This window comes from Sinohyriopsis cumingii, chromosome 11 (genome assembly GCF_028554795.1).
Source record: "Sinohyriopsis cumingii isolate HCF-2022 chromosome 11, ASM2855479v2, whole genome shotgun sequence".
Lineage (NCBI taxonomy): Eukaryota > Metazoa > Mollusca > Bivalvia > Unionida > Unionidae > Sinohyriopsis > Sinohyriopsis cumingii.
This window is the reverse complement of record NC_142971.1, coordinates 75479597-75503364: the sequence shown is the minus strand read 5'-3', so window position 1 is coordinate 75503364 and position 23768 is coordinate 75479597. Positions and strand designations below refer to the sequence as shown.

Genomic DNA, 23768 nt, shown 5'->3' with positions numbered 1-23768 from the left:
TTGATCTACACCTTGTTCGTGACCAATGCATTTTAAACTTATTCTTTCTATCATGCATTGAAAAAAGATCGTCTATCGAATTTGCTTGCTGAAAATGTTTTAGCAATGCCTAGTTTGTTTGGTTATTAGGCTCTTTAAGCCAGGAAGGTTGCAGGTCGACATATTTACTGTACCATAGGTAAGTATAGCTGTTTGTTTATTTCAATTCCTTTATTTACTAATGTGTTTACATGCATTTACATCGTGTTTGATATGCCATGCTTATACGTATTAATGTCTTCCAGAAAAGTGAGAAATGTCACACGGTATTTCTTCTGCTATCTCCATTTAAAATAAATAGATGATGAACCTTCTTTGGAGAGATGAAACATAATGCCAATTGTATATCAAATTTCAAACAGCAATATATTGGAAAATGCACCAATGCGTCATGCTCCAATACATTAAAATACAAAAACTGAGAGAAAACTCACCAGAAGCAAGAATATAGTCCATTACACGGGTCTCTTAATCTGCCATACCAATGAAATTGCCCTACAAGCCACGAACTAACATGCCATTCATAATATACTGTTAGAATCCGTCTGTCTACGTAAGACGACTGGTATGCAGTAGCCTTTGGGCGTTTGAGGTTTTTTTGCTGTGTTTCCTCTGAAATGGCAGAGCCTGTTAAAAGTGACACAATTTCTGTGATCGGTGTAACCTTGCTGGCGCACTACTTTCTGCGTTGGCCCAGCCACTGTTTCATGATGTTGCAGTCAAATCCGATGGTTTTAGCGCATCTTGTCTCTGCTGTTTGTCAGCGACTTCAATTTTCCATGATGATGTTGAGATTTCTCATATTGTGCATGGATACGTCTTTAAAGCCGAGATTTGTGCGTCCTTAGCAGTGTTAGATTTAGTGTTTCGATTTTGATAGCAAGATAGATTCATTTATTCTATACCTTATAACGTTATCTTTACCTCTATCAGCGGGGGCCCAGAGTGGCCGAGTGGTCTAAAGCGCTCACCGTACTGGATCACTGCCATCTCACCTCTGTCTGCGTGGGTTCGAGTCCATGGCTCGGCTTGCGTGGGTACGTGGGAAAGCCTGCCAGTAGCTTCTCGTGGGTCGGTGGTTCTTCCTTGGGTGTTGCAGGGTTCTTCCTCCACTAGTGATACTGGTCACCATGTATAGTCTATCTTGTGCTGAAAAATGGCGTTAAACCCTAAAACAACAACAACCTCTATCGGCAATCGTGAGTTTGTGTGTTATGAGTCAATACGTAAGCAATTAGATGAAAGGAAAATCACGCCAACACCAAGACAAAAAAAATAAAAATGAAAAAAAATAGATAAACCAACCTCGCCACATCAATACGCTTCAGCTTGCATTGCGGCGAACTGCGACTCATCTTATATTTTTGTGTTTGTTTAGTGGGCCGAAGGTGAACTGAAGTTATTTACACTATTTTACGAAGCAAACATTTCACAACTTACTAGTTGCTTAAATATGACAACCATCTATTCATTTATCCTCTCCAGCTTTGATTTATCTCCCTTATCCTGGCATTTCTGTTGCGACATGAATACCAATAAACCTGAAAATATACAAGAACATGCTCTAAGAGTTGTGTTAGATGACTACACAATCAGCTGCTAAAAGCTTTTATTTAAGGTAAAAATACCAATCTTAAAGGTGCGTTGACTTCGGGTAATGGCTCTAGGGCCTTTCAAAATTGTTACCAAATGTTTGGATGGTTTAATGTTACAAATCGACAAAAATATTTTAGATACTGAAATATCTTTGATGTCCCAAAATGTAAAACCTCAACATTTGGCAAAAAAGTCATCTAGATATGCAGCTGCGACTCTTTGCAATGATCTGCCAAATCACTTCTGATTTTAATTTATTTATATATGTCTTCCTGTCCTTGGACTGTTAAAGACTTTATGTGTAATATTTGCAAATAACACATACACGCAATATGACGACAGATAATGGTTGTGTTTACTTTTATGCTTATGTATTTGTAATTTACACCATCAACTGCCCTACTGTTAGCGTCTTTCTTTAAGGTGCAAGCTGCAAGACAGCATGCAATTTAGTCCTAATTTGATGCTTCTTCATTTAATTTAAATTTAAATTTGTGCTAATATTTGTGTTGTTGTAGATATCATCCTAAATTGTAGTTTTGACGTATTCAAATAATAAACTCACTTTTAATCACTGCCTTTCAGAATGCTTTGGTTGTTTATGTTTCAAGTTATGAGTATTTATCAACACAACATTACGTATAAATATATTTCATTGATAAATACTTTTCTTCCGTGTATATTCGCTGTGGCTGAGATTGTTTGGGTAAAAGAATTTTAAAAAAAAAACAATTACCAATTTATATTATATAAATGGAGAAAAATTTACAGATTGATACATATAGTATTTTGAAAGAATTTGTGAGTATATCTAATTATGAAATTAAATTAACGATATTATGGAGTGTTTCAAATAAACCGGAGTGTGCGATTTGGATTTTCAACGTAGCTTTAACAATTTTCGGTCATATCGCTACGATGTCCGCAGTGTGACAGTTTATAGTGATGTATAGCACTGGGGCATCATGCCGTAGACATGTAGCATGATGTCCCACCCAGTCACATTTATCCTGACACCAGGCCGACCAGTCCTAGTACTAACCTCTTAACGCTGAGCGCCAAGCGAGGCTACCGTTAGTACTATTTTTGTAAGTCTTTAATATAACTCGGCTGGGTATCGAACCCACGACCTGTCGCATCCAAGGCAGACGCTCTAACCACTAGGCTACCGGATGGGTCTCAAATAAACCAGAAAAGATTTAATTACTCTTTTGTTTAAATGCATCATACAGGGTTTTGTCGAAGTGGACTAAAATTTAGTGTATGACTTGTTTTAATTACGTATCTGGGACATAAGGGATTGACTCAGGGATTATCTTGGCACAACAACTATACATACATGGTCAGTTATACGAGAAAGAAAAGAGTTAAAAGTCATCACATGATAATGTGTAGTAAAAAAATGAAATCGTAAATGCTGAATAAGCTATTCATTGAATAGTAAGTAAGCAGCGAATATTATAATAATAATGTTATTATCAAAAATAGTACATGTAGCAACAGCATGGTCTATATGCGAAAGTAGCGAAAAGCGTTTCAATTTTTTATGTCAGCTCAAAAAGAGTGATATAAAAAATTGGTTTAAGATACTTTTAATGATAAAAGGTACTTTGGCCGGATTTTCGCTTGAAGGGTCTGCGTTCTTTCGTAGCTGGACAAAAGTATCGCACAATTTATGATCTTCCGTTTTAGTAATATCATTTGGGTAATGAGAATTTTACTTAAATTTCACAGTAATTTAAAGCAGAATATCAAATACGAGGCCAAAACAACGGCATTAGAAACAATCAAAATCTGCTTTACGTGTTAGTCTTGGTGCTCGATCACCACTTGAATGTGGCATTGGAGGAAAGTCTCGTAAGCAGCTCTGCCGATCATGATGATTTGTTCTCGAGCATGACAGTGCGCGTCAAAGATTCGCTGATCCTATGGTTCGCACCAACACCCGACGAAATGATTGTAGAAACACGCAACAATATTTCTCGTGATGGAATATGGGCTGGTACTTGCAGGCAAGACAATGGGTGCCGTTTACTCGCGGATCTGGTTTAGAATCTCCGTAGAGTACGAATCAAAACGTCTTTGACCGGTATGATATTATTATTTGCAAAACAATATTAATTCTGTCTAGTTATACTTAGTATTCTTCTGCAGAATCCATGGATAGCACTTTTTGTTTACACTCCCTTCAGTTTGTCCTTCACACTTCAAAGTTTTCTCGTCTCTTCTTCTTACTTTCTTTTTCCTCTTCTGTACACTTCTTCTGTCATTATGAAAGATCTCTCCAGATCTTTCTTCTGTCTCTTTCGGAAGTCATCCACCAACGACGGGGAATGAGGTGAACGTAGTACTACTTACTGTTGCAGGCAACAATTATCGGGAAGACAACGGCATATCAGTGAAGGCTCAAATGAAGTCATCTTCGTCAAGGGAATATTGATTAGAGCTGCGTAAGTAGTCCATGTAATGTCACTATGAATATAGGAGATGTCATCAATAGGCTCACCCCAAATGCATCGTCTTCATTGATTTAGCCATAAGTATGGTACTCAAACATTGCTGCAAAAGCCCGCAATGGTGAAACGTAAGGTCGCTGGTGCATCCATATATTGAATATGACGTCTATTATTCGCTCTCTTCTGACTGGAAGAGAAACACCGTGTTCTGATTTAAGTTTGTAACACGCATTTTGGATTGGTTTAACATTTCAATCCGTATCTATCCAGATTTACCATATATCCTGGCACAAGATACTATGTTTTTCTTCTGACCCACGATTTACGATTAAACTTTGTGTTACCTAAATCATGTGTCCCAAAACAGAGGCAAATAATGTTTAATTTGCCTCCCCGTGCCCACATATAGGTATAAAGTAGTTAAATATATTAAAAAAACTAACTCTGTACCGTTTTCATTCCGTATACATTTTGTATTTATCTATCTGGATATGTGTTGACGCAGTCACACTTGACTATTAAGCAGGTGGTGTTGCATGGTCAAAGATAAGTAAAGACAGTCAGAAGAGTAATTATAGGAAAGGCGGAAAAGAGTCAGTGTACGTTTTCGTCCCTTTATACTCAGACCAGTATGGCTACGGTACCGGCTATGAGACAAAGAACCTCAACCGGCATAGCCCTGAGAATCACTAGGTCTTACTTGTAGTTTTCTAGTTCATTATAATGTGCTTTTTGGAAATATGCTGATTGTGAGATACCAAGTCAGGAAATTCAGCAATTATTGAAGGTAATTTGTTCAAAGTTTATATGATATGTGGGAAGAACGTTTTGATGCTGACTTTAATCGGAACATATTCCTGTGGTTTTCCCTAGTTTGGCTATAGGCCAGGGTCATATAGTTTTTTTATAAGCAACTTGTAAAGTGTCGAATTTTGAATTGCATTGAACCTTAAAGTTGAAATGCATTGAGCATTAACATTTTATCACATTTTGGCCAGAAAAGATTTTGTGAAGGGTCACTTCGACATTTCTTCTTTTCCTCCCCCATGGCCGTGTTAAAACTGGAAAGGCTAGCATTTATGGCTCAGTGAGATTGACCAGGGAATCGCAACGCTGTCCTCAGAAAGCAAACATTTTAGCTACCAACTATAACTACTTGATAGGAACCCATGTCAAATTATCATTTTCAAAGGGAACTTGATATACACCGTAGTTCACAGATTCTATGCTGTCTAATCTCTAACCAAGGAAATGATTATCAAGGGATAATTTAGGAACCGTTGCTTACGACTGGCCAAATAAATTAAGGCGTACAATTTGAAAGTAATGTGAAATTCTTTAGTCTTAAAATTTCTGAGAGAGAGAGAGAGAGAGAGAGAGAGAAGTTTGAATTCGAGGAAGCCTAAAAAGAACAGTGTTTTCCTCGTTAAACAAGAAAAGGGAACCAGGTGGCTGTCTTGAAGAAAAGACAGGGTTTAGTACTAGGAAACACAATTTCTGAAAGAGAACAGCATTGAGGTACGCAATTTTTATTTTCCACGGAATTTTCTGTTTTTTATTGTTTTATGCAAATGTGTTTGATAGGATTACGACCCATATTATGTATCGTTTATTCAATGACATGGAAATCTATTAATGCTAGAGTTGTTATGCAATTTACCTCTTTAATTTTACAGTTACTAGTTCATGTATAGAATTAACGATTGCATACTCTCCGAGTTTCATGTGCAGGATTTCATAGGATTCTATGAAATAATTTTCTTGTTTGTTAGGAAGATACTGAAAATCGTGAGTTAGTGATAATCGCATAGTTATATCTGATTATGTAATGTTTAAATAATCTTGTAAGTTAGGGATTACTGTGAGCTAGAATTTTGTGAATATTATGCAGTACTAATCGAGCATGTGTAGCGTAGATAAAGATATATGGCAATTTGGATATACTGCTCACGTATTAATTTACGGCCGGTCGCTGTGAAGCGAGGGTGATGTTATATCGGATTAAATCAGAATTTATGCAGTGTGGATAGCTAATATGCTTTTGAGTAAAACATTGAGGGAATTTATATACATTAGAAAGTGTTACATATAGAGATTATGGGGTAATTTTGTCGTTTAAGGAACAGCTTTCTGGGGAAAGCAGGGACAGTCTGAGGACGGAAGTCCGAAAAAAAGAAGTGATGAGTTGAGAATAAAGGACTAGGAACTCCAGAAAGGGGTGAAACACAGATAATATGAAGGCTCGAGTATATAGGAAGATGTTGACACACGATCAAGGGAGGAAGGTGATGCAGTTATTCGTGGACATTGCGCTCTTTTCACCTTTCGTTATTATGATGAAATAAAATCACATTAGTCGCTGATATTAAATTCTGCTGAAATAACTCAAGCTGAATTGGAATTGCTGCTATTAATTGATATTAAATCTTGTTATTTTTCTTGTCTAGGGGAATTAGTATTGCACTATTTGTTTCCAATAGTCTTGCTCAGTTCTCTGCTGAAATTCTATCTTTCCATTCCAACCGGGCTATAATATTGCGGGAGGTCATCCTCTAGATAACGCCAGCCAAATCCAATTAACCAGCCCTCTTACTAAGAGGGCAAAGTTACAAAACTTATGCGCAAATGAAATTTATCCGCTTTTCAAAATCATACTGTGTGCATCACATAAGTTGAGTAACCACACTGACATATTGTTCGCTGATGTGAAGATTTACAATGTGTTTGATTGTCCTCAAAGGTTTCAATATGTCATTAAACTGAAAATTAGATACAAAAACAGACAAAGGAGAGAGAGAGAGAGAGAGAGAGAGAGAGAGAGAGAGAGCTAATGATTGCTCCACGGCAGCAACAATTCACACATGAAACAGCATACAGGGAAAAAATACCAAAGTGTATTATGTCCAGGTAAACAATACAACATTTCACACATAAAACTCATTATGAAATACATTTAATGTGTTTGATTGTCCTCAAAGGTTTCAATATGTCATTAAACTGAAAATTAGATACAAAAACAGACAAAGGAGAGAGAGAGAGAGAGAGAGAGAGAGCTAATGATTGCTCCACGGCAGCAACAATTCACACATGAAACAGCATACAGGGAAAAAATACCAAAGTGTATTATGTCCAGGTAAACAATACAACATTTCACACATAAAACTCATTATGAAATACATTTAATGTGTGTGCAAATTCCAATAATTTTGCTAGCATGGGTTATAACATTGTTCTTAAAGACAATGATGTTTATAGTATTTTACCCTGCACACATCAATGCTTGATTTTATCAAGTATGATAGCAAGATGACAAACAATAAAAGCCTGGGTGGTGACTAAACAAACCTGGTAGAGAGTAATAAATCCAATGTTTCATTATAGGCTATTAGATAAAAAGGTTACAAAGGAAAACATCAACGTAAGCTTACTTTTTTCAATTCTTCTAAGTATGCCATGTACTTCACACCTAAAGTAGGCTGACTTACTTTTCTTGTATCAGCATTCTCAGGAGTTTAGAAAATAAATTGAAACAGTGGTACAGCTGGTACTCTGAAAGTGACATTTTGAGTATGTGAAATCTATCAAAGCATATGCCCCAACTGAATAGATTTCAAATGAGTATCATTATATCAGGATGTTCAAATAACTGCTAACTTTCTTGCACCAGTTATACTGGCTGCCATGTTGATCCTGTCTTATGCAGAGAAACTGCATAAAACCCCCAAACAACAACAACTTTTCCTTAAAGTTCAAGTCTAGCTTGACCCTGGTGTAAGACAGGTAGTAAGAGACATGCACATCAAGATCAATGTCATGACTTTAGCATGAATATACACAGTGCCTGAGAAATAAGTATCACACATAAAGTTTAAACAAAGTTAGTCAACTGTAAAATATGGGTCATAATGACCTACTACTGAAATGGGGAAACAGTGCTCATCAAGATGTATCCCAAAGTTTCATGGTGCTACTGATACATGTAGACAGGATGCCCAAAACCTGTACAGTCATGAACTAAATTCAAACTTTACCCTAAGGCAGCAGATATTAAATACAGATATGTTATCTTTGATGTTATAGGTGTAGTAAAAAGTGGTTTGTACATTAATTATCTCGTTTATTGATTAAAACATGCAAATCAAAAATAAAAACATCAAATTAAACCAAAATTAGTCAAATGAGATATACAAGTCACACTGACCTATTATTATTATTACCTCAATCGCAGTTTCATTCCCAGTTGTAATTTCATTAACCTCTTCAAAGTTTTTCAAAGTGAAATATTATGATATATTCCTAATCACAAATTGTTGAGGCTTTGAGCATTGCTCGAAAATATGACAACAAAATAACACAACTAAAGTATAAAATAAAAAGATATTGGAAATCACGTTGTATTTATTTGATACTAGAATAGTTTTGTAAATAAATATGTAAAAAGGAGGAAAAGGGTTTGAATACAGAAGAGCAAATACAGATAAACATGTATTCAGAAAAAGAGACAAATGGATAGGTGGACAAGAGTTTTGGAAATAACTAATGGTGCCAATGGATACCTAGGTACTCAGGTATCAACCCATTCATAATTACCCAGGTAATACAATTAGCTATAGGGTACCCATTTAGTTCATGTAAATCCACCCCATTAAAAATGTATCCAAGTTCAGATCAAAAATTATATCTGGAGACGTCAGGAGTGAGCGAGACACAACATGATGAGTACAGTTCGAGGCTTGTGTCCTGTAACATTGATCCCTTACAGATCTTCATCTAATGATCACATATTACTGATGTGTGCGGTCATTTTGATAAGTATGTCAAACACTTTCCTTTCTTTACTATTTAAAGTAACTGTACATGACACATTTAGAAGAAAACAGACGGGTTAACCCATGCATCACAGATTCATTATAGTTTGATACACACCTTGTAGTAGACCAGTCTGTATTGAAAAAACATGTTGCCAAATATGATCAAGCGAAACAGGCTTTATCGATTTTACCTGACTCAAAAAGATTGGAGGAGGGCGATTTTGTAAAACAGGCTTTATCGATGTTATGACTGAAAAAGGTTAGGGGAAGGGATTTTGTAAAACTGACGAACATGTTGCATCAGGTAAGGACAAATCAATAGCGCTTTACACATTTTGAAAGAAGAATTCGACAGTGATGTAAGATAACATTAAGAATTTGTGGACTTTATGACCTTTGAGCGAAAGTTAAACATGTGATGTAGACTAATTAAAGTGAACGCGATGCATAAATAATTAATCATTTTGATTTGTGTTTGTATTCTCATACTAATCCACATGGATTTAGATGATTTGTGACGAGAATTTTACCTAACTGCCGATCCAGATAAGTAGCACAAAAAATGTACGGTTTTCATACAGTTTTCTGTAATCATGGCATATATATATATATATATATATATATATATATATATATATATATATATATATATATATATATATATATACAGAGGTCTCGCTAGGATTTTAAAATTACGAGTCCAGGACTCCCATTTTGGTAAAAATGGGAGCCACACCATCAAAAATTTCAGTCCCTTCTTTCCTACAGAATCAACACAGGCGTGAGTGCATCTATTTTGAGATGGAGAGGTTTTCGTAATGTAATCACTCACTATAATATAGCTTCATTACAACAGTCCATTGATATGATCGCAAATGTATGGTTTATTTATTTTTATACCTACTTGCATTATTATAGGCACAAAAATAGTATCTGATTTGCTGTTCTTTTCCCGTATTTTCGCAAATACGTGTCAAGTCAGAAAACAGCTTAGACCTTAAAGCGCTTCTCGTGAATTCCACAAGATAGCATTGTCCCATACGTATGTGATCAATGTGACTTGCATTTTAAAGTTAAATATTTAATAAAATAATACCTAGGTTTCTGTTTCAATGATTTGTTTATTTTTTCTGAATATATTTTCCAGATGGTTTAAGAAAACAATCTAATACACTGGTACATCCCAGACAGTCTTACCAAAGTCTGCCATTATTTCCTGTTAGGCCTATTGGTTCACTTACAGTTTCAAACTAATTTTATGACGAAATAGTGTATAAGAGGCAGTTAATATACATTCAAATCACCGATTCTGGTCTTAATATACAAGTTTGTTTTATCATCAAAGGATAGCACGTAGGAAATTGATCAGTCAATGTACCTCTTAAATAACCACAGGGCGACGTCTTTATTGCTTTCCTAACAGAAGAAGGCGAAGTTTACATTTCAGGCGACTTGTCACCCACTTACGAATGGCATTTTGTCTAAGTCTCAACATGTCTTGGTTATGAGGCCACGTGATTTCGCCTAACAATTGGAAATGAACACCATAACAAAAGCTAAAGTTGTTAATTTGATGTACTTTTATAAATGACCACATGTACATTTCTGGGTCTTTCTGCCTCTGAATTCAATCATTATAAATATCAGTACATTTTCCGACCCAGCTGCCAGTCAAAAGCCTTTGAACTTGCAGCCCAGCTATTGTATAATGTTCCTTTTTTGTACTCTTATAAAATGGCAACATGTATGTACATCAAGGGGTCATTCAGTCAGTGGATTCTGTCATTGTAAATATCAGCACATCTAATTCATCAACACATTTTCCCACAAAGCAGGTGGCTGAAGCAGGACTGGCAAGTCTTTGATTTTTAGCACACCTATTACAGTGATTTTCTGCATCCCAGATCAAAAATTGGCGTCCAAATACGTGTAATTAAGCGTTTCGATCTCTCTCTTTCTTCATATATATATATATATATATATATATATATATATATATATATATATATATATATATATATATACACACCTCTTGGGGGTCGGGGTTGGCTTGCTTCTATGAACTTACAACAAAGCAGTTCAGGTTCAGGTTCACATTTATTATATTTTTTTTTTTGACTGGGCACCTGGGTAACTGATAATTATGATCACTGGGTGCCCTGATGACGTTTTCCAAAATTTTGGCATCTTTAGAAACAACTCCATTTGAGGGGGGGGGGGTAAAATAAACATAAGCATAAAAGTTGAACAGGTAAGAACTGAACTGTGCTATCTCACTTTTAGTCATGGACTAATATATGATTAGATTTCTTTTTTTCTGTACATGTGTCTCTAATGAAAGTTTAGCTTTAGTCGTGTACTAATATATGGTAAGATTTACTTTTTTTCTGTATCTGTTCCACTAACGAAAGTTCAGCTATCCCACTTTTAGTCATGGTACTAATATATGGTAGATTTATTTTCTGTGTCTGTGCCACTAATAAAAGTACAGCTATCCCAGATTTTTGTCATGTACTAATATATGGTAAGATTTGTTTTTTTTATCTGTGCCACTTATAAAGGTACAGCTATCCCACTTTTAGACATAAGTTTGACACATTGAACTAAACGTGTATCTTTCTTATCATTTTTCATGTTAGTCATTCCTGAGCATTAAATGTGATTCACACGTGTCATTTTCATATGATTCACATTATAATTTTAGAATTCTGTCCCTGTACTATTTTACAATATTACAATTATATTACAATATCACAATTATTTTACAATATTACAATTATATTACATAGCAAAGCAAAAGTATACTTTTCTTGAGATTAATTTAGGCATATAAATCTGTAAAAGTCCAGCTGATTACGCGTATGCTTACATAAGTACAACCCTACGTACCATACATGTACGATTATATATATATATATATATATATATATATATATATATATATATATATATATATATATATATATATATATATATTGTGTGTGTGTGTTCAATTTTATCCTTTCCTGCAGACTGGATCTTTTCCTCCTATTAATCTATGAATAAATGTAACATAATTAGGTTACATTGAAAAATAATTATCTGATAGCTTTGTTTTTCAAAACATATTCAATCATGTAGACCAAATCTAGAATATGTCCCTTGCCTGTTGCGTCTAATCTTAGTTTCCTTTAGAACAACACAATGCTGACGAACGAAAACACCATTGTGTTGTTCAGTTAATCATATTATTCACCTGTCTTTCATTTAAAACGAATGATCGCTTTTCCTTTATAATTACAAAGCAGGGTGTATCTTTATAGAATGTTGAGAGCTATTGTACCGGTGTTTACAAATGGAGAGACTATAATGGCATTGAGCACAGCCAGGTAATGTAATCTGCCCGACTGGGAAGTACAATTGCCTACAAAACATGTATGAACTCAAATTTCATGCCGATACAAAGACTAGTGCGTTTACACAATGTATAACCGAGGCGTGTTGATGTCGTTGTTGTGGGTTTAACGCCATTATTTTAGGACACGTAGGACTATACAGTGCGGCCAGCATAACCGGCCGAGGAAGAACCAGAGGAAAATCCCGGTAAGAACTAGCGACCCACGAGAAGCTACTTGAAAAATTTCTCACATACCGCCATTGGCAGAGCTCAAGACTCGAACCTATGAGGACAGTGGTGAGATTGCAGTGATCGGCACAAGAAACCGCTTTAGACTACTTTTCCACCCGGAGCCCCTATAGAGGATGCATTGCGAACCGAATAAGTCTTTCAGAACAATTGCTTTTGTGTGGGTATTTTCCCTCTTGTGAATGTCGTTTCTCAATTTTTCAGCATACATGAAATAAATAGATTAGGTACAATAGGTTAAACGTTTTTGTCCCTAACCCCTACCGCACTCCATCGACTGCTTGCCTGTATAACTGCATGAAATGAGAGGCCTATGGAAAATTATCGGACCGTCCTTATGTTTTCGCAGGAAGCTTTTTAGGGGACACTGAGCTTCGGGTTTGGTTGAGTCCCGAGTCGTCAAGAGTTGGAGACTGAAGTAAGACTAGCTGAAAGAGCCGAAGTCGACGAAAGTCTAGTCGGTGGAGAGAAAGTGGTGGAGGAGGAAAAGGAGTCTGGGGGAGAAAGTGGAGGAGGAGGAGAAGGAGTATAGAGAAGTCGAGGAGGAGAAGGACTTTTGAGAAAGTCGGGGAGGAAGAGGAGAAGTAATTGGGAGGAATAGGAGAGAAAAGAATACCACAAATGAGTAGAATACAAGGACAGGTGGAAAACGATCTCACACTGCTAAACAAGTGATGCAGTAGGCTATTAAAGGGTCGAGCGGAAGGAGTGTACTTGGGAATTTGAATCATTTGTTTTTTGAATTGTTATCGAATTGTCATTCACTGAACTGCAACCTTTTTGTATATTTAACCACGTAGCCGTCGGCATTGCTGACTGTGGCATCAGAGCTCTACATCTGTCTTTCGCTAATTTAACTTCCAACCAAAATCGAGCCTGGGTGGGACTTCTAAAATAGTTTAAATACAATATTGGGAGCACCCCACCCCAACCATAACAAACCTCACATGGCGTTTGTATGAATACCAATGACCCTTTGAGGTGTTAATAGTGGTAGCAGACCGAGTGATTGTGTAAAACAGCATACTGTTAATTTAGGAGAAAAAGCGATGAATACAGCATTAACAGTAGTAGTGATTCTGATAATATTATTTGATGAGATGATGAGTGCTGGCTTTGGTAGGAACAGCGGCACTAGATGAAGTGGTAGTTGTAATGATATTAGGTATTGTTGTAGTCATGGTGGTGGTGATGATGGTAGCATTACTTGCAGACGGACAACTAGATAGATAGATAGATATAGATAGAAATAATCGAGATACTAAATTTAATAAATAAACAGAAAGCCATGGCTGCGAAGGTCGAGGTTTTGTTCTCATAATTTGATCCTAGTTCATTATTTCATGTTATTTTATTTTAATTGCCTTTCTTTGTTTGAACAAAGCACGTGACCAATGGATAGGCTACATATCACTATACAATTTATTTTGATCCTTCAAATGTCCTTGAACTAATTGTTCCAAACACCACCAATTAGCCAGGTACGGTGTTATTTATTGAGTACCTAGCTTGTTGCTGCATGCTTAACGAATTCTCTGCATTGATTGGTGTGTTTGTTTATAGCGTCGCAACTTTGCCTGGAAAGGTAAATAAGACATATCGTTACTGATATTCCAGATAATTCAGGAATCTTACATTTTGAGGGATTTAAATAATTTTTGTAAGTATCAGTTTTCTTTATATGATTATAATACTACATTAATGAGCATTCTTATTACATGTGTTCATAATGGGTGTTTGGCAGTTATCGGCCAGTGGAAATCTAACTACATACAAAATTAGTGCGCGGTCCCTCAACGTTTCAAATTACAATAACAATTAGACACACATTTCTGGTTTTATATCCTGCTTTTAGAGACGACTTTGCAGTAGTTGCTAATTGAAAAAAATAAACCATATAAATGTAAAATAAGACGGTTTGTAATATTGAACATACATAACGCCATAGTACTGTTACTAAGAGATTATTTTCACCTCGCAATATGGCGGAGAGTATGTCGCTAATGGAGTGACGAAATCCCAACCCAACCTATATTACCCGAATTCACAATTATGGTGGCTTCTATTTAGTCAATGTATTTTGCAAATATCAGTCTAACTACACAAATACGCATTAATATTGACCGTGTTCGTAATTACGGAAATGGATAAAATGCTATTGGAATTACATTAGTTTTGAAGGTATTTATTATCCAGTATTGACATAAATACATATCATGGTTGGTTTCAGACTTTAAACAGATCTATAAACTTCCAATCGTTTTGGTAAAGGCTTGACTGGAGGACGGTAGTGAATCTAAGGGGCTCTCTGGTGTAGTCACGTATTACTTTTGTAACCTTTAATATTTAGGAGACAAATATTTTGGAGACTAAAATATCCTTGAATCAAGAGGTGGCAACATATACAGCCAGGCAAGGTGTATTCGATTCGTTACTTAGTTTGTTCATGCATGCTTCGTAAATTCACTGCAGTGATTGGCGGGTTTCTTTACAGCGTCACGACTTTGCCTGGGAAGGTAGAAAAATACATGTTGTCCAACGTGACATAGTAGGTAATTCAGGAAGCGTACATTTTAAGGGATTTATATTATTCTTGTAAACATCAGTCTTCTTTGTCTGATTAGTAAACTACACAAATGCACTTTCATATTACCTGTGTTCACAATTGGGGAGAATATGAGATGCCGTAGCGGATAAAAGCTGGTTCAGTCACAAACTTGCAGCCGAAATTTTTGACGTCGTATCTCAAGAAATCCAATATCACGTATTTGATCGAATTGCATGTCCTTAAAGTTACATTTTCTAGATCGACATTTTAGCTTTTATATGTTGAATTATACAGTGGTGGTTTCAAGTTCTATTTCCTGTGTCGACGTTTTACAGTATATATTTGAATTACACAGCGGTGGTTTAAATTCCAATATCATATGTCGAGATTCACTCATTCACACGTTGCATGCAACTGTTTGTGATGATCGTTCCATTCCATATGGCGATTATTTAAATTTCATCAGTTGAATTTCACAACAACGAGAATCAGCATCATTGTTTAAAAATTAAGGCGGTTCGTTCACGAGAGTGGCCTTATGCGAAGAATTTCATAGTAATTATATGCCTGTGAATGGTAACTTTCAAACTGTAAATGCATGAAATGCAATGGTGCCTCATAACTGAATGCACGAATGATGTGTCTCAATGCTCGATATAATTTTGAATTGTTAAAGTGGACATTGTTTAATGTTACTTTTAACTCCAACACATCATTGCACCATATAAAAAGAACAATTATGACAAGCACAATCTAATGTCCAATCACCGCTGTGTAATTCAACAGATGCAATCTAAAAACTCAACACACGAAATGGAATTTTCTGCACAATCAATGTGATTCAACATGTTAAATTTAAACTCTCAACATATGAATTTACAATTTCAACAACCGCCGAGTAATTCAGAAGATACAATCTAAAAACTCGACATTGGACATCGAATTTTCAACCATCGTTGTGTAATTCAACATATGAAATCTAAATGCTCAATATATGAAATGGAACTTTCAACATAAACTCTTTGAACCAATACGTAAATAAGGAATTTTCGACGCACGATATTGAAATTTCAACCACAGCCGTGTAATTCAAAAGTCACAATCTAAACCCATGACATAGAAAATAAAACTTAAAACCACTACTGTTTAACTCAACAGATACAATCTAAAATCTCGACCTAGAAAATGAAACTTTAAGGACAAGCATTTTTGATACAACACGTGACATTGTAATTCTGGACATATGACATTAAAATCTCAACGGCAACGTTCTGATTGGACCAACCTTTGTCCGCTACGGGGCCTCATAGGAGAGGGAGCAGTTATCAGTCAGTATCAGTCTAATTACATACAGACCCAGTCCTAATACGCCTACGGTAAATTCTGTCTAGTCAATGTATTTTGCAAGTATCAGTCCAGGGCCCGACTGAGCCTAGTGGTCTCAAGCACTCAAAGTTCTAGATCATTGCCATCTCATCTCTTGCGTGGGTTAGAGTCTCGGGCTCGGATAATCTAGGTCCACGAGAAAGTTTGCCAGTAGCTTCTCTTGGGTCGGTCGTTCTTCCCGGAGTTTTCACGAGTTCTTTATCCACCAGTAATATTTGCCTCCATATAGGGCATATTTTGTGCCGAAAAACTGCGTTAAACCCAACAACAACAACAATCTGTCTAACTACACAAATATGCATTTATATTGTCGTGTTCAGAATTACGAAAATGTATAAAATGCTATTGTAATGGCATTTCTTTCGACATCATTTATTATCCACTATTGACATGGATACAAATCATGGTTGAGTTCAAACTAGAGAGATATATAAACTACAAATCGTTGTTGAGCGTAGGATGGTAGCGATTCTAAGAACCACTCTGTTGCATGCGCTTTTTTGTAAATGCCATTAATTTTGTAAGACTTAATATTGTGGAAACAAGTAGGAGTATGAGAGTATGGAATGGTAGCTTTGTAAGTTTATTTTAGTTTTAAATAGCTTTACCCCGATACGAAAAATAATTAAGATGCCGATTTAGATACCATAAAGTGTTATTACGATAGATAAAAGAAAAACATAAAGAAATAATTAAAAAAATATAATCCATCAGATTCATTATTCTAGTGTTTAGCTATTTAGCTATACGTTTTTCTTAAATTATAATGGATGTTGTTTTCAAATATACGAATTAAAGTAATTTCTGACGCCCGGCACATTTCATTGATAGCAATGTATACAGTTTCTAGTGACCATCGTGTACGAGACATTTACTTGGTAGCAGTGTTTACAGTTTTTACTGACGATCGTGTACGAAACATTTCATTGGTATCAATTAGGCACAGTTTCGAGTGAATATTGTGTACGACACATTTCATTGATAGCAATGTATACAGTTTCTAAAGACTATTCTGTACGACACATTTCATTGGTAGCAATGTGGTACAATTTCTAGTGACCATCGTTTACGACACATTTCATTGGTAACAATGTATACAGTTCCTAGTGAATAACGTACACGACACATTACATTGGTAGCTGTTTGGTATAGTTTCTAGAGACTATCACGTACGTCACGCAATCGCCAGGAATGTGGTACAGTTTCGATTAACTTTCATGTACGACTATTGGCGAATAGAAGCAACTGAAGGTAAATGATGAATACCTTCCATTATTCATAAACAATGCCCCGGATATGTGATAAGATTGTGTATCAAAGTGTATGTACAGCGTAATCTTTTGGTACCAAAGAAAATCAGTGATCACATTCTATAAATTCATATGCATTTTAAATTTGAAATTTATATAAAATAAAAGATAAAAGGTAATACGTGCAATCCTTAAAACATATGGTTAAAATTGTCATATAAAGTGCCTTTCCACAAAATGTCCAAGACTTTATATATATATATATATATATATATATATATATATATATATATATATATATATAGTCAGTATATGGAATATTCCGTTTTGAAAATTGTATCTAGCAATGACAGTGCACTTAGCAGCTAGCTCTAATGCTATATATTTTATTGCGTTATCAATATATTCTAAATTTTTAGACGCATGCTCGAAAGCGTTTATTTTTATAAAAGTCAAACGAGTACATTTATCATTCTTTTGTAAACATGGGCTTTTGGTAGACAAACGTGACTTTCAATGCACGTGTTTGAATCAAATTTGATGTTCGATAACAATATGAAACTTTGCATCTTGATGGGTTTTCGCTAATCCCCCACATGTCAATCTTTTGTCATGTGATGCAAAGAAGAAGATTACAGCGAAAAGCACAACTAATCATATATAAGATAGTCTCCTTCAACAAAACAGAAATGGTTTCAGTTTTGAATTTTTGCTTCTTTTTTAAGGACTCCATTGAGATTTAATCAACAGATAATACATTTAATATTTGTTTTTTGTGAATAAGAAAAATGTTCAAATATACTTTTTTCCAACTGTATTTTATACGAATCTCTAACTCGTCCTGGAATTGAACTAAACAATAAGGATGGTCATTTTAGCTAACGTCCGTCTTGTTTAAAGCGGTTAAAGATATCAAAATGTATTGATGATTTGTCTTGTATTATTCCTATTAGGGGCAATCATGCAGTAGGTTAGGTAAGCTCTTTTATTTGTTGGGTATAACAATACACAATATGGTATTGCGCGCCTTCAGGTGGGTTGAACAATAATTCGACAACACTCTTCTTCAGGTTGTTAAAAATTTGTCAGATATGAAATATGTGAGTATCGCGTTCCCAATGTTTAAAACTTTTTGTATCATGGGACCATGGCGCCGTTACTACGTCACACGCATGTTGAAGCTTTAGGATAATATTGCTTGCAAAAATTCAAATCTATTTAAACGGGTATTCAAGGTTTACATCTATACAGCGATTATTGCTAGTAATTATTAATTTAGAAGCATGTATGAAGAATCACCGTACAACTGTATAGTGATTCATGATGGGATTATTAATTCAGGGGTCTAATGAAGATTCACCTTACAGCTATATAGTGATTCATATTGAGATTATTAATTCAGGCGTATGTATGTAGTCACCTTACAGCTATATAGTGATTCATGCTAGAGATTATTAATTAAGGGGTCTAACGAAGATTCACCTGACAGCTATTATGTGATTAATGATGGGATTATTAATTCAGGGGTCTAATGAAGACTCACCTTACAGCTATATAGAGATTCATGCTAGAGCTTATTAATCCAGGAGTCTAACGGAGAGTCACCCTACAGCTATATAGTGATTTTACGAAGAGTTTTATTTTGTTAAATTCTAAGTTAATCCGTTTCTCAATTCCGAGAGAGAGAGAGAGAGAGAGAAGAAAGGAAGGAAGTTCAAGTCATTTGATGTAGTGTCACTCGATGATGAAGACGTGACTACATTCTTGGGGAATTGAAGGTACTCGGATCGAGCTGTAAAGACAAAAGTCTATTTGAGCTTCTGACCAGCAAAACTGGTGTCGACACGCAGCTGGGGTTTTTATACCAGTTTCTGAAGACAACGCCAAATATGGCGCGCTCCTAGCTCCTTGCGAAGGCCAGAATCTCAAGTGAGGCTTCGTAGTCTCTTACAGATTATTGTCTAGATCTATGTACGTCATTAGACAGACAATTCTACAACGTCAGCGCGATTAGTAATAGCTTATGATTTTTTTTTAGGTTTCCGCAATGCGGTACTTACATGTAATTTTTCTTTGTGTGCCGACTTTAGGATACAAGGGAAATGTATGTATAGACGGTTCGTACTTGATCATAATAGCGCAATAATTGTTGATTAGTAGGATACGAATAAATGGATTAAATCTCAATATATTTTAGTAGAAGATTACTTCCAATATGATTTATCAATTTACTTCTAATACAATTTAATCAAAACTTACTCTTAACACAATTTAAAGGAATTTTCAATCTTGTTACTTGTACTGAAAAATTATGTCCTAATAGTGATTCATGCTGAGATTATTAATTCAAGGGTCTGTACGTAGTCACCTTATAGCTATATAGTGATTCATGCTAGAGATTATTAATTCAGGGGTCTGTATGTAGTCACCTTACAGCTATATAGTGATTCATGATGAGATTATTAATTCAGGGGTCTAATGAAGAGTCACCTTACAGCTATATAGTAATTCATGCTGAGATTATTAATTCAGGGGTCTGTACGTAGTCACCTTACAGATATATAGTGATTCATGCTGAGATTATTAATTCAGGGGTCTAATGAAGAATCACCCTTTCAGCTATATAGTTATACATGCTGAGATTATTAATTCAGGGGTCTGTATGTATTCACATTACACATGTTTAGTGATTCATGATAGAGATTATTAATTCAACGACATGTATGTAGAGTCACCTTACAGCTATATAGTGATTCATGCTGAGATTATTAATTCAAGGGTTTAATGAAGAGTCACCTTACAGCTAGATAGTGATTCATACTGAGATTATTAATTCAGGGGTTTAATGAAGAGTCACCTTACAGATAGATAGTGATTCATACTGTGATTATTAATTCAGGGGAATGTATGTAATCACCTTACACCCATGTAGTGATACATAAGAGAGATTGTTAATTCAGGGGTCTCTATGTAGAGTCACCTATCAGTTATATAGTCATTCATGATTAGATTATTGATTCAGGGGTCTGTAGAATCATTTTGATCTAGTTTATTTATGAATGCGCACACACACACACACACACACACACACACGGGCGCGTATAAAAGTTCTAAAATTTTTCACTCTTTCTCATTCTTGTTTAGCGACAACCAACTTCTCTACCTACCAACACACTTGCATACAGACATAGATAAAGCTCAGAATCTCTTTTGACTGAGGCGTGTTTCCTTCATATTACAAGCTGATACTAGATTTTGGATAGAAATAGTATATAATGATAATTAATTCATTGTCGCCGTGACACTGTGTGCACCCCTTCCTCCTCGGGGGACGCCTTTTCCTTATAGAGAATAAACGCCTAAACCATATGTTGTCGTTCCCCACCCATTTTATGTTAATAATGGCCAAAGATGGCTTAAGATGGTAGTTACTAACTGTTTAAAGGCAAATGCATTGAGTAATGAAAACATTCAGGGTTTGTGGTAATTAGCACTTGTATAAGCACTTGAGATTACCATTAAACCTAAGGCTAGGAAGATTTAATTTTTTAGAACATGAAAATATTCAAGGAAAATATTATAGTACAAAGTTCTGGTTGCAAAACCATCAAATGGGATTGTATCAGATAAAAAAGATACCATCGTCACTGATCTCTCTCTCTCTCTCTCTCTCTCTCTATATATATATATATGGGACTGGATCGTATAAGCAAGACATTATTTATGACATTTAATATACAGATTGAAAAGACCCATACAAAATTAAACGTATAAGCAACATATAGTATAATTATTTACTTTTATGTTAAACTTGACTATTTTCGTTATTGTTTTATCGGATTTTATTGACATTTCTAAGTGCAAGATAGGCTATACATGGCGGCCAGCATAACTGGTCAAGGAAGAATCCGGCAAAACGTCAGTAAGAACCACCAACCCACGAGATGTTACTCTTAGCTTTATCACATACTTATATCTGAGACTCGAGCCCACGCAGACTGAAGTGAGGTGGGAGTGATCGTAAAGGCGAGCGCTTTAGAACGTTCGGCTTTTCGACACAGGATTATTTAAAAAATGATTTAGTTTCATGTTTCTGGTTATTATTTACTGAACTGATTTAGGTTTTCATGTATGGCGATTATTTACATACGTGATTTACTTTTATGTTTTCGGGGATTATTTATTACAATGCTTTACAGATATGTTAGTAGTAATAGGGGATACATTACGGACAATGGGAATTAGCATTACAGGGACCCCTGGGTCAGATTACGGACAATGGAAATTTAACATGGCGAAAAATCGTGGGTCAGATTACGGACAAGGGGAATTAACATGGGAATAAATCGTGGGACAATCTACGGACAAGGGGAATTTAACATGGGATTTTTTTAAAAAAAAATTTTTAAAAAAAAGGGGTAGGCAATTCAAAGACTATCTCTTTTCGAGAAATATGGCTGGCCCTGAAAAGGGCCTTTGGGTTTTCTTCTTCTTCTTCTTCTAATTTCTTCTTTTCCTCCACCAAGTTCTTATTTTATCTCCTACACTCTTCTTCTCTTTCTTTTTTTCTTCTCCCCCTCTTCTTTCTTCTTCTCTTCCTCCTCTTCTTTCTTCCTCTTTTCATTTTCTTCTTCTTTTTCAATTTTTTCATTCCATTCTCTCATCCTTATCCTTTCCTCTTCATCCTCCTTTTCCTCCTTTATTTCTTTTAACAGATCACTGATGATTACCTTCATTTTTCGTAAATTGTTTATCTCCATCTTCACTCTATGGGGACTATATGAGTAGTGATCCTCGTTTAGGTTAACCAACATTTGCTCAAACATTCCTAAATTGTCCATGACGTTTTGCAATTTTTCCATTTTGTTAAGGTGGTTTGAAGCCATCTTCTTTTTTATTCTTTGCAGAATGGTTTGAACCACGAATACTGTGGGTTCTTATACAAAAAGCGCGGACGTGATGGAAAACATCCCCTAAAACATAAAATTGATCTTACCTAGATCATAACCTAACAACGTGCGGACGTGAAGGAAAACATCCCCACTTTTCTCATTTCATATAATCAAACCCAAACTATACTCTCCACATACTCTAAGAAACAATAAAGAAACCCATAATCTACTATTCACACCAACCTACTTCATCATTTACAAACACAAACTCACAAACACATACACTTCCACTATTAATAAAGAGTTAGTGTTTATTTTCACACTACTCTACCTACACACATTGGCAAATCGATAGTTATTTCTTTTCTAGAGTATTGGGTAGCCCTGAAAAGGGCTGTTTTGTTTGGAACTTCATGGGCACCTGGTTAATGGTGGCACCTTCCAGGCCTGGCGCCACATACGCATCTTATCCCCCAGTTACTTTTTACCTTTTGGGGGGAGAGAGCAGAGGCAGGATATGTCGCTTCAGAATCCCAATTTTCGCTCTCTGGGATTTTGAAATTTTTTCTTCTCTCCTTTTCCTCCTCCTCTTCTTTGTTTCTTCTTTCCTCTTTATATCTTCTTTCTTCTTCTTCTTTATATCTTCTCTCCTCCTCTTCTTTGTTTCTTCTTTCCTCCTCTCTTATTCTTCCCTCCTCGACAATGGCTTCCGCGGCCAGTTCATTTAATATGCGCCTGGCATATTCCAGATGCACATGAAGCTCCAACAGTTTCTCAAGTCTCGTGTTCATTTTTTGGTGTTGATCAATCAACAAGGGTAGCTGGACTGCCGAACGAGTTTCAATTTATACTGAAAGCGCGGACGTGAACTAAAACATCCCCTAAAAACATAAAATTCATCTTACCTAGATCATGACCAAGAAACAACAACAACGCGCGGACCTAAAAGAAACACTCGCTCACTTTTTTATGCTACCCATCACTTCAATAGACTATCCACATACGCAAAGCAATCCAATCTAACCCAAAATATACACCTCAAACAGCCCAAAAAACAATCATCATTTTAATCTACTATCCACACCAACCTACTTTATCACCTACAAACACAATCACACAAACACACAAACTCATACCCTCACATTTTTTAAGAAAGAGTTAGTGT

The 23768-nt window shown here is 35.7% G+C and overlaps 1 protein-coding gene and 1 long non-coding RNA gene across 7 annotated transcripts in view; both read left to right on the top strand.

Annotated features, from left to right (window-relative positions):
* Positions 1-56: 56 nt before the first annotated feature.
* LOC149788766 (uncharacterized) lies at positions 57-6480 on the top strand. The gene is made up of 2 exons (XR_016424427.1): positions 57-178; positions 6212-6480. It is a non-coding gene; the product is annotated as an uncharacterized LOC149788766 (long non-coding RNA).
* Positions 6481-14054: 7574 nt separating this feature from the next.
* The window catches only part of LOC149788763 (uncharacterized), a 168994-nt gene continuing 159280 nt past the window's right edge, over positions 14055-23768 (top strand). For 5 of the 6 annotated variants that reach the window (XR_016424243.1, XR_016424242.1, XM_089974858.1 and 2 more), the window contains exon 1: positions 14055-14187. The gene's annotated coding sequence lies outside the window, so the exon portion shown is untranslated. The remainder of the gene's footprint in view (positions 14188-23768) is intronic. The other variant, XM_089974855.1, reaches the window with a different exon arrangement.